A 13,287-nucleotide genomic window follows, 5' to 3' on the forward strand; every position below is an offset into this window, starting at 1 on the left:
TCTTTTTTTGTAATATCTTTGCCTGGTTTTGGTATGAGGGTGATGTTGGCTTCATAGAATGAATTAGGTAGCTTTCCCTCCACTTCAATTTTTTTGAAGAGTTTGAGCAGGGTTGGTACTACTTCTTTCTGGAATGTTTGGTAGAATTCACATGTGAAACCATCTGGTCCTGGACTTTTCTTTTTGGGAAGCTTTTGAATGACTGATTCAACTTCTTTACTTGTGATTGGTTTGTTGAGGTCATCTATTTCTTCTTAAGTCAAATTTGGTTGTTCATGCCTTTCTAGGAACTTGTCCATTTCAACTACATTGTTGTATTTATTAGCATAAGGCTGTTCATAGTATCCTGTTATTACCTCCTTTATTTCTGTGAAATCAATGGTTATGTCTCCTCTTCCATTTCTGATCTTATTTATTTGCATCCTCTCTCTTCTTCTTTTTGTCAATCTTGCTAAGGGCCCATCAATCTTATTGATTTTCTCATAGAACCAACTTCTGGTCTTATTGATTTTCTCTATTGTTTTCATGTTCTCAATTTCATTTATTTCTGCTCTAATCTTTGTTATTTCATTCCTTTTGCTTGCTTTGGGTTTAGTTTGCTGTTCTTTCTACAGTTCTTCCAAGTGGAAAGTTAATTCCCGAATTTCTGCCCTTTCTTCTTTTTTGATATAGGCATTTAGGGCAATAAATTTCCCTCTTAGCACTGCCATTGCTGCATCCCATAAGTTTTGATATGTTGTGTTTTCATTTTCATTTGCCTCGAGATATTTACTGATTTCTCTTGTAATTTCTTCCTTGACCCACTGGTTGTTTAAGAGTGTGTTGTTGAGCCTCCATGTATTTGTGAATTTTCTGGCACCCTGCCTATTATTGATTTCCAACTTCATTCCTTTATGATCTGAGAAAGTGTTGTGTATGATTTCAATCTTTTTAAATTTGTTGAGACTTGCTTTGTGACCCAGCATATTGTCTATCTTTGAGAATGATCCATGAGCACTTGAGAAAAAGGTGTATCTTGCTTTGTGGGGTGTAATGTCCTATAAATGTCTGTTAAGTCTAGCTCATTTATTGTAATATTCAAATTCTCTGTTTCTTTATTGTTCCTCAGTCTAGATGTTTTGTCCATTGATGAGAGTGGGGAATTGAAGTCTCCAACTATTATGGTAGATGTGTCTATTTCCCTTTTCAGTGTTTGCAGTGTTTGCCTCACATATTTTGGGGCATTCTGGTTCGGTGCATAAATATTTATGATTGTTATGTCTTCTTGTTGAATTGTTCCTTTTATTAGTAGATAGTATCCTTCTTTGCCTCTTTTAACTGTTTTACATTTGAAGTCTAATTTGTTGGATATTAATATAGCTACTCCTGCTGTTTTCTGGTTGTTATTTGCATGAAATATCTTTTCCCATCCTTTCACTTTCAACCTATGTTTATCTTTGGGTCTAAGATGTGTTTCCTGTAGACACCATACAGAAGGATCCTGTTTTTTAATCCATTCTGCAAGTCTATGTCTTTTGATTGGGGAATTCAGTCCATTAACATTTAGTGTTATTACTGTTTAAGTAGTACTTTCCTCTACTATTTTGCCTTTTGTATTTTATATGTGATATCTAATTTTCCTTCATTCTACACTCTTCTCCACACCTCTCTCTTCTGTCTTTTCATATCTGTCTCTCGTGCTCCCTTTAGTACTTTTTGCAGAGCTGGTCTCTTGGTCACAAATTCTCTCAGTGACTTTTTGTCTGAAAATGTTTTAATTTCTCCCTCATTTCTGAAGGACAATTTTGCTGGATATAGAATTCTTGGTTGGCAGTTGTTCTCTTTTAGTATTTTAAATATATCCTTCCACTGTCTTCTCGCCTCCATGGTTTCTGCTGAGAAATCTACACATAGTCTTATTGGGTTTCCCTTGTATGTGATGGACTGCTTTTCTCTTGCTGCTTTCAAGATCCTCTCTTTCTCTTTGACCTCTGACATTCTGACTAGTAAGTGTTTGGAGAACGCCTATTTGGATCTATTCTCTTTGGAGTGTGCTGCACTTCTTGGATCTGTAATTTTAGGTCTTTCATAAGAGTTCAGAAATTTTCAGTGATAATTTCTTCCATTAGTTTTTCTCCTCCTTTTCCCTTCTCTTCTCCTTCTGGGACACCCACAACACGTATATTTGTGAACATCATATTATCATTCAATTCCCTGAGTCCCTGCTATATTTTTCCATTCTTTTCCCTATAGTTTCTGTTTCTTTTTGGATTTCAGATGTTCCATCCTCCAGTTCACTAATCCTAACCTCTGTCTCTTGAAATCTACCATTGTAGGTTTCCATTGCTTTTTCATCTCTTCTACTGTATCTTTCATTCCCACAAGTTCTGTGATTTGTTTTTTCAGACTTTCCATTTCTTTTTGTTCATTGCTTGCCTTCTTCATGTCCTCCTTCAATTACTTGATTTGGTTTTTGGTGAGGTTTTCCATTTCTGCTCATATATTCTGAATTAATTGTTTCAGCTTCTGTATCTCATTTGAATTATTGGTTTGTTCCTTTGACTGGGCCATATTTTCAATTCTCCTGGTGTGATTTGTTATTTTTTGCTGGTGTCTGGACATTTAATTACCTTAATTAGTTTATTCTGGATATTGCTTTCACTTATCTTACCTAGGGATTTCTTGCTAGATGAGTTTGTTGTCTATCTGTTCTTTGACCTTCAGTTCAGCTTTTTCTGGGCCTCTAGCTTAAGTTTTGTTTAACAGAGGGTAATTTTTCAGTTCTTGTTTCTTGTCCTACTCGTAATGTACCTTTTCCCTCACCACCCTTAGGAGGGTCTACATAGGTATTACAGACTCCAGCTGGGTTTTCCCAGACTAAACTGGCCTCCTATTAGGGGGAAGGAGTCACCTGCGTCAGTTTTCCCTGAGGGTGAGACCCAGTAGGTTGAAAAGCTTTCCTGTGAAGTCTCTGGGCTCTGTTTTTCTTATCCTGCCCAGTATGTGGTGCTTGTCTGTCTGCAGGTCCCACTAGCAAAATATGTTGTGGCTCCTTTAACTTTGGAAGGCTCTCCCTGCTGGGGGCGTGCTGGAGACAGAGGAGAGGTTGTAGGCTCATTTTAATGGCTTCAAGTTGCCTAGCCCTGGGGTCTGAATTACTTGAGAGAGGGATTCCACCTAAGTTGGGTTTCACCCCTCCCCTGGGGAAGGCACACGTGGGAGATAGCCCTGAAAGCAGTCTGTTTCTGCCTATTCCTGGGGCAGCTGCAGCCTGAGTAGCCCCACCACTGAATCCAGAGGCAGCCAAGCCTCTGTAGAAACAGTCACAAAAACCTGTTTCATTCCCTTTCCTCTTTTTCAGTTAGCCCAATAAGCGACCTCCACCTTGACCAGTTTCGCCTGAGCTGGGGGGCTATTTTTAGTAGTCAGAATTTGCTTATTAATGCCACAATTGGTGTTTGGTTGGACTCAGTCCCTGCTACTGTTAGAGTCTCTTTCCTCACCCTCCGGGAAGCCACCTGTGGGGGAGGGGTGCTGGACACAGGCCGCTGCAGCTTGGGGAACTCACGATTCCAGAGACTCACAGCCAATCCAGCTGGTCCAGACTGGGGTACGCTGTGTGTTCAGTCACTATCGTGGCTCTGGGAGCTGTTCTATACTGTTTCTGGTTATTTAGTAGTTGTTCTGGAGGATGAACTAAAATGCGCACATTGCTAAGCTGCCATCTTGGCCTGCCTTTCTACTTAATTTTTAATAAGGTGTGAGATATAGATCCTCTTTCATTCTTTTGCACTTGGATACCTACTTCTCCAAATACCATTTATTGAAGAGGCACTCTACCCCAAGTGAGTTGGCTTGACTACCTTATCAGAGATCAATTGTCCATAGATGCAAGGGTCTATTTCTGAATATTCAATTCCAATGGTCAGTATATCTATCTTTATTCTAGTATCATGGTGTTTTGACCACTGTAACTTTGTATTATGCAATAAAGTCATGTAACGTGAGATCTTCCATTTCATTTTTCTTTCTTAAGACACTTTTAACTTTTTGGGACACACTGATCTTCCAAATAAATTTAGTTACACATTTATCTATTTCTGCACAGTAAGTTGTTGGAATTTTAATTGTTATTGCATTGAATCTATAAATCAATTTGGGCATAACTGACATCTTAATTATACTTAGTCTTCCAATTCATGAACATGGTATGCCCTTCCATTTATTTACATCTTTCATGATTTCTTTTAGGAATTTCTTGTAGTTTTCTATGTAAAGGTCTTTTGTGTCTTTATTTAATAATTTCATGTCCTTAAGTAATCTAATATTCCTAAATATTTGATTCTTTTGGTTGCTATTGTAAGTGGAATTTTTTTTTATTGAATTCCTCCTCAGATTGCTCATCACTAGTGTATAGAAACACTACTGATTTGGGGGCATTGATCTTGGATACTTCACTTTGCTGTACTTATTTATTAGTTCTAGTAGCTTTGCTGTAGATTTTTTCAAGATTTTTGACATATAGTATCTTGTCATCTACAAACAGTGAGAGTTTTACATTTTCTTTTCCAATTTGGATGGCTTTTATTTCTTTTTCTAGTCTAATTGCTCTGGCTAGAACTTCCAGCACATGTTAAATAATAGTGGTGACAATGGGAATCTTTGTCTTGCTCCTGATCTTAGAGGGAAAGAATTCATTCTTTTTCCCACTGAGGATGATGCTAGCTGTGAGTTTTTCATATATTCTTTTTATCATGTTTAGGATATTCCCTTCTATTCCTATCCATTGATATGTTTTCATCAAGAAAGGATAATGAATTTTGACAAATGCCTTTTCTGCATCAATCAAGATGATCCTGTGTCTTTTCCACTTTTACTCACTGATATGGTTTATTACATTAATTAATTTTCTTGTGTTGAACCAGCCTTGCATACCTGGAATAAATCTCACTTGTCATGGTATAGAATTCTTTTACTATGATGCTGGATTCAATTTGAAGTATTTGTTGGAGTTTTTGCATCTATATTCATTAAAGTGATTGGTCTGTTTAATTTTCTTTTCTTGTAGTATCTTTGTCTGGTTTTGGTATGAGAGTGATGTTGGTTTCACAGAATGAATTAGGTAGCTTTCCCTCTTCTTCAATTTTTTTGAAGTGTTTGAGCAGGATTGGTTCTAATTCTTTCTTGAATGCTTGGTAGAATTCACATATGAAGCCTGGACTTTTCTTTTTGGGGAATTTCTTGATGACTGATTCAATCCTTTTACTTGTGATTGATTTTTTGATTCAATCCTTTTATTTGTGATTGGTTTTTTGAGGTTGTCTATTTCTCACTGATTCAATGTTGGTTGTTCATGCCTTTCTGGGAAATTGCTTATTTCATTTGCATTGTCTAGTTTATTAGCATATAGTTGCTCATAATATCCTCTCAATACCTCCTTTATTTCTGTGGAGTCAGTTGTTATGTTCCCTCTTCCATTTCTGATTTTACTTGTTTGCATCTTCTCTCTTTTTTTTTGCCAGCTTAGCTAAGGATCCATTGATTTTCTCAAAGAATCAACTACTTGTTTTGCTGATTTTCTCAGTTATTTCATATTCTCAATTTCATTTATTTCTGCTTTGATTTTCACTCTTTCTTTTTGTTTGCTTTGGGGTAAGTTTGCTTCTTTCTCTACTTTTTCCAAGTAAACAGTTAATTTCTCATATTTCCCCCCTTCTTTTTAAATATAGGCATTTAAGGCAATAAATTTCCCTCTCAGCACTGCTTTTGCTGTTTCCCATAATTCTGATATATTGTGTTTTCATTTTCATTTGCCTTGAGATATTTACTGAGTTCTTTTATCATTTCTTCCATGACCCACTAGTTGTTTAAGACTGTGCTATTCAACCTCCATATATTTGTGAATTTTCTGTCCCTCTAGCTGTTATTGATTTCCAAATTCATTTCATTATGATCTGAAAAAGTGTTTTGTATAATTTAATATTTTTTGGTTTGTTGAGACTTGCTTTGAGATCCAGCATATAGACTATCCTAGAGAATGATCCATGAGCACATGAGAAAAATGTGTATTCTGCTGATGTGGGATGTAATATCATGTATATGTTTATTAAGTCTATTTTATTTATCATATTATCAAAAATCTCTGTTTCCTTATTGATCATCTGTCTAGATGTTCTATCTATTGATGAGAGTGGGGAATTGAAGTCTCAAACTATTGAGGTAGAGGGGTCTACTTCTCCCTTCAGTGTTGTCAGTGTTTATTTCATGTATTTTGGAGCATTCTGGCTTGGTGTGCAAATATTTATGATTATTATATCTTCTTGTTGAATTGTTCCTTTTATTAATATATACTGTCCTTCTTTGTCTCTTTTGATTGTTTTACATTTGAAGTCCAATTTGTCAGATATTAGTATGGCTACCCCTGCTCTTTTCTGATTGTGGATTGAATGAAATATATATTTCCCAACTTTGCACTTTCATCCTATTTGTGTCCTTGGGTCTAAAGTGAGTCTTCTTTAGACAACATACAGATGGGTTCTGTTTTTTAATCCATTCTGCCAGTCTATGTCATTTGACTGGGGAGTTTAATCCATTAATATTTAATGATATTACTCTAAAGGCTGTACTTTCTTCTAGTACTTTTTTGGATTTTATATGTCCTATCTTTTTTTTCTCTTTTTACCTTTACTGATGGTTTTCACTTCTACACCCTTCTCTATCCCTCTCTCTCCTGTCTTTTCCTGTCTGCCTGTAGTGTTCCTTTTAGTATTTCATGTACAGCCAGTCTCTTAGTCATGAATTCCTTCTGTGATTGCTTGTCTGAAAATATTTTAATCTCCTCCTTTTAATTGAAGAACAATTTCAGTAGGTATAGAATTTTTGTTTGGAAGTTTTTCTCTTTCAGAATATTCAATATATCATACCACTGTCTTTTTGTCTCCAAGGCTTCTGTTGAGAAATCCATATATTGTCTTATCAAGCTTTCCCTGCATGTGATGGATTGTTTTTCTCTCACTGCCTTCAAAATTCTCTCTTTGTCTTTGTCATTTGAAAATCTGATTAGTAAGTGTCTATTTGGATCCACTCTGTTTTGGGTATACTGCACTTCCTGGATCTATAATTTTATGTTTTCCATAAGAGATGGAAATTTTCAGTAATTATTTCCTCCATTAGTCTCCTCCTTTTCCTTTCTATTCTCCTTCTAGGACATCCACATCATGTATATTCACATTTCATAGCCATTCAATTCCCTGAAATCTGGTCTCTTTATCCCATTCTTTGCCCTGTATTTTCTTTTGCATGTTGTATTTCAGATGTCCAGTCCTCTAGTTCATTAATATTTTCCTTTGCCTTTTCAAATCTATTGCTGTAAGTTTCCATTACTTTTTAAAATTATCATGTTTTGTATTATGCCTTTCATTCCCATAAGTTCTGTGGTTTGTTTTTTCAAACTTTTGAGTTCTTTTTGTTCACCCAATGTCTTCTTTATATCCTCCATCAACTCATTGATTTGGTTTTTCATGAGATTTTATATGTCTGTTCAAACATCCTGTATTAGTTGTTTCAACTCCTGCCTCTCATTTGAGGTATTGGTTTGTTGCTTTGACTGGGCTATGTCTTCAGTTTTCTTAGTATGACTTGTTATGTTTTGCTAGTGTCCAAGCATTTGATTTCCTTAATTAGTTCATTCTGGAGGTTCTTTTCACTTTTTTTTACCTAAGGTTTTCTTGCTGGATAGCTCAACTTATTAGTTCAACTTATTCTAGACCTCTAGCATAGGTTCTGCTTAACTGATCAGAATTTTTCAGCTCTTGTCTTTCTGTTTCTTGCCCTGCTATCAGGAGCCTTTCTTTTTTGAAGAGTGTCTCTCAGATATTATAAACCCTATTCAGACTTTCCCAGACCAGACAGGCCCCTATCGCAGAAGGAAAGAGTAGCCAACATCAGTTTTCCCTGAGGGTGAGACCCAGCAGGTTGCCAGATTTTCCTATGAAGCCTTTAGACCCTGTCTTTTCCTATCCTGCCCAGCTTGTGATGCTTTCTTGCTGCAGCTTCCCACCAGCTTAAAGTGATGTGGTGCCTTTATTTTCAGCAGACTGTCCCTGCCAGGGTTGAGACAGAAGTGAGGTAGTAGGTGGGCTTTTATTGCTTCTGTTTTCCAGTCCCTGGGGCCTGAATTCCCTGAAGGAGGGATTCCATTTGAACTGGGCCCCACCCCCCTTTTCTTGGGGAAGGTACACCCTCTAGAGAATTTACCTCTTTCCCCTAACTAGTTACTTTGTCTCTCAGACATGCTTTGGTTCCACCCCTGCCTGGGGCAGTGCTGGCACATGAGAGTGCTTCCAGTTCTATCTTATGAGAGTTCTAAGTAAGATCTCAGCTATTCCACCTGGCCTGGACTGTATGCCGTGTGCCTGGTCACTGATGCTCCTCCAGAAGTTGTGCTGTACCATTTCTACTATATACTATCTGCTCTGGAGGACAAACTAAAAAAAATATGGTTCTAATATATTTTTAACTCAACAAACAGTTAACGATATCCTGCCACAAATATCAGTTCAGTAGCTGCAAAGCTGCAAATAATGCACTATTATTATTAAATAAAATATCAAAATAAGCCAAACTTGTATTCTTTAAGGTTTGACCATAACAATAGAACCATATATGTAGTGTCTGGTGCAAAGTGGGTGTTGAGTTAGTGTGAAATTTATTCTTTCCATTCTCATACTAAATAGAGATATCAGAACATAGTTACCATTCATAAAGAGCCTATAAAAAAAAGAAAGTTCCAATTAACTTATAATTTTGAATGTTATTATATCAGAGCTGTAATTCAGATGGGCTTTGCAAAACAGTATTGTCCAATTAGTAATTTTAATCAGAAACCTAATGAATAGCACTTTTAAATTTAAATAGACCATAATCTATTTATCTTTGTAGTGTTAAACAATGTATTTGAATTGTCTTATAAACATACACTCAAAAAAACAGTTTCCCTATCCCATGGACAAGAAAAGATTCTTTATTTTCTTCCTTGAAGAAACTGTGAGATATGAATATATTCTTTAAAATGGAAGTTTTGGATCAGGGCTTAGGTCAGTGCTACAGTTCGTTTTGTGTAACTAGTATGATGTGAGGAAAAGGCTGCTGGCTCTTAGGTAGAGTCATTAAAGGTACTCAAGGTTCACAAGGAGCAATTTATATGAAATCAAGAACTTTCTAATTGTCACTACTTACCTGAGATCAATATCTGGGTACATTTAAAAAAAAAAAAACCCAAAAAGCAGGGGTTCTTCTCTGGTCACTTAGTCCTTTCTGGTCTCAAGGCTGAAGCATTCTGGCTTCTCCAGAGAGTCTTAGCTGAGATTCATTTGCAGAGTTGATGTAAATTCCTAAGATTCATTTAACTGCTCCAGCCCTAAGTGGCAACAGATTATTCTCCAAATTCTGCAACTGTAAGAGGGCTTGTTCCAGTTCTAGCTGTCCATGTTTTTAAGCATTTATTGCATCACTGTTGATAATACAGGTTATCCCAAGTAAGCATGCCCAGTCAGCCACTTTCCAATTTGTTCCAATGAAGCATTTACTTACAATGCAAATGAATGTAAACAAATATTCTCTCCAAGGTCCAACCATGGCTCAGTGGGATCACCCTATTGGTGGATAAATTGTCCCAGAGATGTTTATGGAATTGAGTCAGATATATATGTGTGCAAGTAGTGAAATCAGTCAATACTACCACCATGAGCCAGTTAGGTATTCTTACAATGTTCGTTCTCTACTTAAATGATCAGAATTGGAGAACTTTGATTTTTTTTGCCCACATAGAATTCTTTTCTCTCTTTTACTGTTGATTGTATATTTTTTGTAGTGAACCACTACAGTAAGTTTTGGATAGGCTTATCTGTTTCGCATCCCACTAAGGCCACAAACTGGTCATGTGACCCAATCTTGACCAATCAGAATACTTCATTCCCCTGACCACAGAGCTAAGTTCAGGGATGAACACAGGACTCAAAGTGGATCAAAGTTTTCTTTAAGATTTGTGAAATGGAATCCAGAAGAGAGGGGTTCTCTGGAATGATGAACTATAAAGGAATATAAGTCTGGAGCTTCCAGTAACCATCTTCACTAGCATATGGTAAAAAAGTAACCTGAGAATTAAATTAACATACATCAATGAAACACAAAGGGAGGAGAGAGAGACCTAATGACATTGAATCCTTAGATCCAGCAATATTTGAAGCTTGTACCACTCCTGAACTTCCCATTTGCATGAAATTATTAACCCCAACTTTCTCTCAGCTGTTTTAGTTGAATCTCTGGCACTTACAATTTTTTTAATACTCTTACCCTTTACTTATTGAAAAGAAGTCACTTTTATAATAAGAAAAACTGTAGAAATTCTTATTATACTTATAAAAGTATCAATCAGCAATGAGGACAGAATATCCTGCTTATATTACAGAAATTCTGCCATGTGGGGCTATCCACAGTGATACTGTTCTTACATCAGGTGCAAGTACAGAACATTAAAGGAGATGACAATTTATTATTGCATTTCTAATTCCAACTTATTGCATTTCTAAGATCAAATCAAACCATAGTTGGAAAGAACAAGAAAATAGGTAATCTACACAAGAATCTAGGGTTGCTAAACTAAACCATTCAAGTACTTCAAAGTCTGTTACAGTAATAAAATGGATTTTTAAATAATCCCTAGGTACTTCTGTTTATTCTGTTTCTTTAGTTTCCTCAAATAACTAGAAATTCAGGAACTGGTATTCCCCAGCTGAGCAACTCAAAGGTCCAGGCTATTCCTCACCCTTATTCAACCATTCTCAAAATATCCATGATGTTGACTCAGGTCAACTGGAAGATTATAGCAGCTCCAATGAACATATATTCATAGAACTATGCTAAATTCAAGAAGAAGTGACAGAAAAGAACGAGAGGTAGCTATTCTCAATTGTTCTCTCTCTAGACTCTTTTCTTGACTTGGGAGGAAAATCTTTTCTAGTAGTACTTTAAGATAGTTCTTTTTATATATCATTCTCTACGAATGGGTCATAAGGCCACTCCTAGCTGCACTGGCATTTGAAAAGCAAATGAGCCTCTTCATTGTAAGTAAGCATCTCAGCCTGGGTTCTCCAGAAAGCAGAGCAAGAAGCAAATCTTACTTGCTTTTTTTTGAAAGTTTGTTCTTAGGGAAACATAAAAAACAGGAGAGAGGCAGGGAAGGAAGAACAGCAAATATGTAGGATCTTATAACGCTGGCCACTCTTTGATATCAAGCCCAGCTGATAGCTTGATCTCAGGTTCCTGTGAGATTGTGTGACTTGTTTGGCACAATCTTTTCTAGTTATGTGGCCAGAGCAGGAGGAAGAGAGGAGTGTTTATCCTTGATGACTCTCTTCTCCTATGGGTCAAAATTTCATCCCACAAGCATTAACTCTTTCTTTTTTATGATTACTTGCATGACCACTAAACTGGTCCTGTATAACCTCAAACCTCTATAGTTTGCCCAGGGTAAGGGGCTAGAAGCATGAAGCACAAGCACAAAGAAAGAGCCTATTAAGTTGTATTTAGAGAATTGCAATCACTTCCATAGCATGTGGGCAGAGTCAACTCAGAGATAGTCCTTCAGAGAGAGCTGGAATGAAATGCATCACCAACATTCCTGGACATGGTGGGAGGTGGGGCAAGGCGCTCTCATGGAGGTACAAAAGAAGTGTCTCCTACAATAGGATTTGAATATAAGGAGAGATAGATGAATAGTTCTAAGTCACTCAAAAGAGTCTCTACGTCATCATTTATAACAAAGAAATTTAGGTCTGAAAGAAACAATCAATGCCTAGGAAGTAGTTTATGGTAGATATGGAAACAACCCAAAGCATTTTACTTTGAAACTCACATTCTCTTGTCTATTCCTTACTTGTCTTGTTTAACACTAAGGATGTTTAACCCTAAGAATTTTACATTAATTTTCATAAGATCCTTTTGAATTAAGAAAGGACCTATATAATTCTTCCAGGACTTGGGGTGATTAACGTAGGTTGAAATGAACTTTTTTAACAGTTAGGAGAAGGAATATCAGAGTGGCCTGCCTAGAAGCAAAGATCATTTAAATCCATTTGTTGCTATTATTTATATGCAAAGAATATTTATATAAAGGCTTATATGTTGGAATATTAGTTTTAAACTTACTCTCAAACAGCTCAGAATTTCATTTTGGAGAGAAGACTCATAGCTGAATGTTTAAAACTAATTTTTACTTCATAATAGGAGAATCAAACTTTTTGAGGGAAATCCATGAAAAGTTTTGCAAGCTCTACAATGTTTTTGGTCAGTATGATTCAAATATATTCAACAAAAGTTATTAAAAACAAACAAAAATGTATTGAGTGCTTGATATTTACCTGACATTGGGTTCAACTCTGAGGAACAGCACACATAATACAAGATATAGGCAGAATGCATCAACTAGGAATGAGATAACCTAGGACCAGATTTGGAATAGTTTTAAATGCAATAAACTTTTTTGGTTTGTAATAGAATTTCATGAACTTCAGAGACTGTAATATAATGCAAATGCACATTTGCATTATAGTCTTCAAGACTGTAAAAAGAAACTTGTTTTATTTTATTTACAATATTGATACTTCCAATTTCTTATCACTGTCAATGAGTTTACAGTTGAATTCAGTTGTTGGTTAAAATTTTTAAAAAGTAAGAAGCTTTGGCTTAATTGCGAAAATTAGCATTAAGTACTGAGCATCAGGAAAATTATAAAATTAAAATTAATAATCATTCTTGAAATTATAATATTAATTGTCCATTAAATTAAAAGTATAAAAAAAGTTTATTGGATTTGAAGTCAGAAGACTCTACTACTATGCTGGCTGTGTAACTTTGGACAAAACAGTTTTTTTTTTTAATTCAGTTTCCTCAATTAGGAAATGATGAAATACACACATTTCATTACCTCACATGACTTTATAGCAGTCAAGAAAGAATAATAAATCTTAAAACATTTTTTACATTTTAATTCAGATTAAGAATGTAAGGTAATACTTTTTATTTATGGTGCCGTGAATTGTGATGGTTTTGATAGGATTATGTTTAGGTGAATACATATGCTTTTTAAATAGAACAGTTAACACAGTGTGCAAATGAAGGAATATCCATCTCAACAAACTACTTTTTTGCAGAAACAATTCCACATTCCAATGCGATTAGAGAAAGTTGTAATCAATTAAATGACTTTTTATTAGTAAAATCTCTTGTATGATGATCATGATAACAGTA

This window comes from Tamandua tetradactyla, chromosome 24, assembly GCF_023851605.1.
Source record: "Tamandua tetradactyla isolate mTamTet1 chromosome 24, mTamTet1.pri, whole genome shotgun sequence".
Classification (NCBI taxonomy): domain Eukaryota; kingdom Metazoa; phylum Chordata; class Mammalia; order Pilosa; family Myrmecophagidae; genus Tamandua; species Tamandua tetradactyla.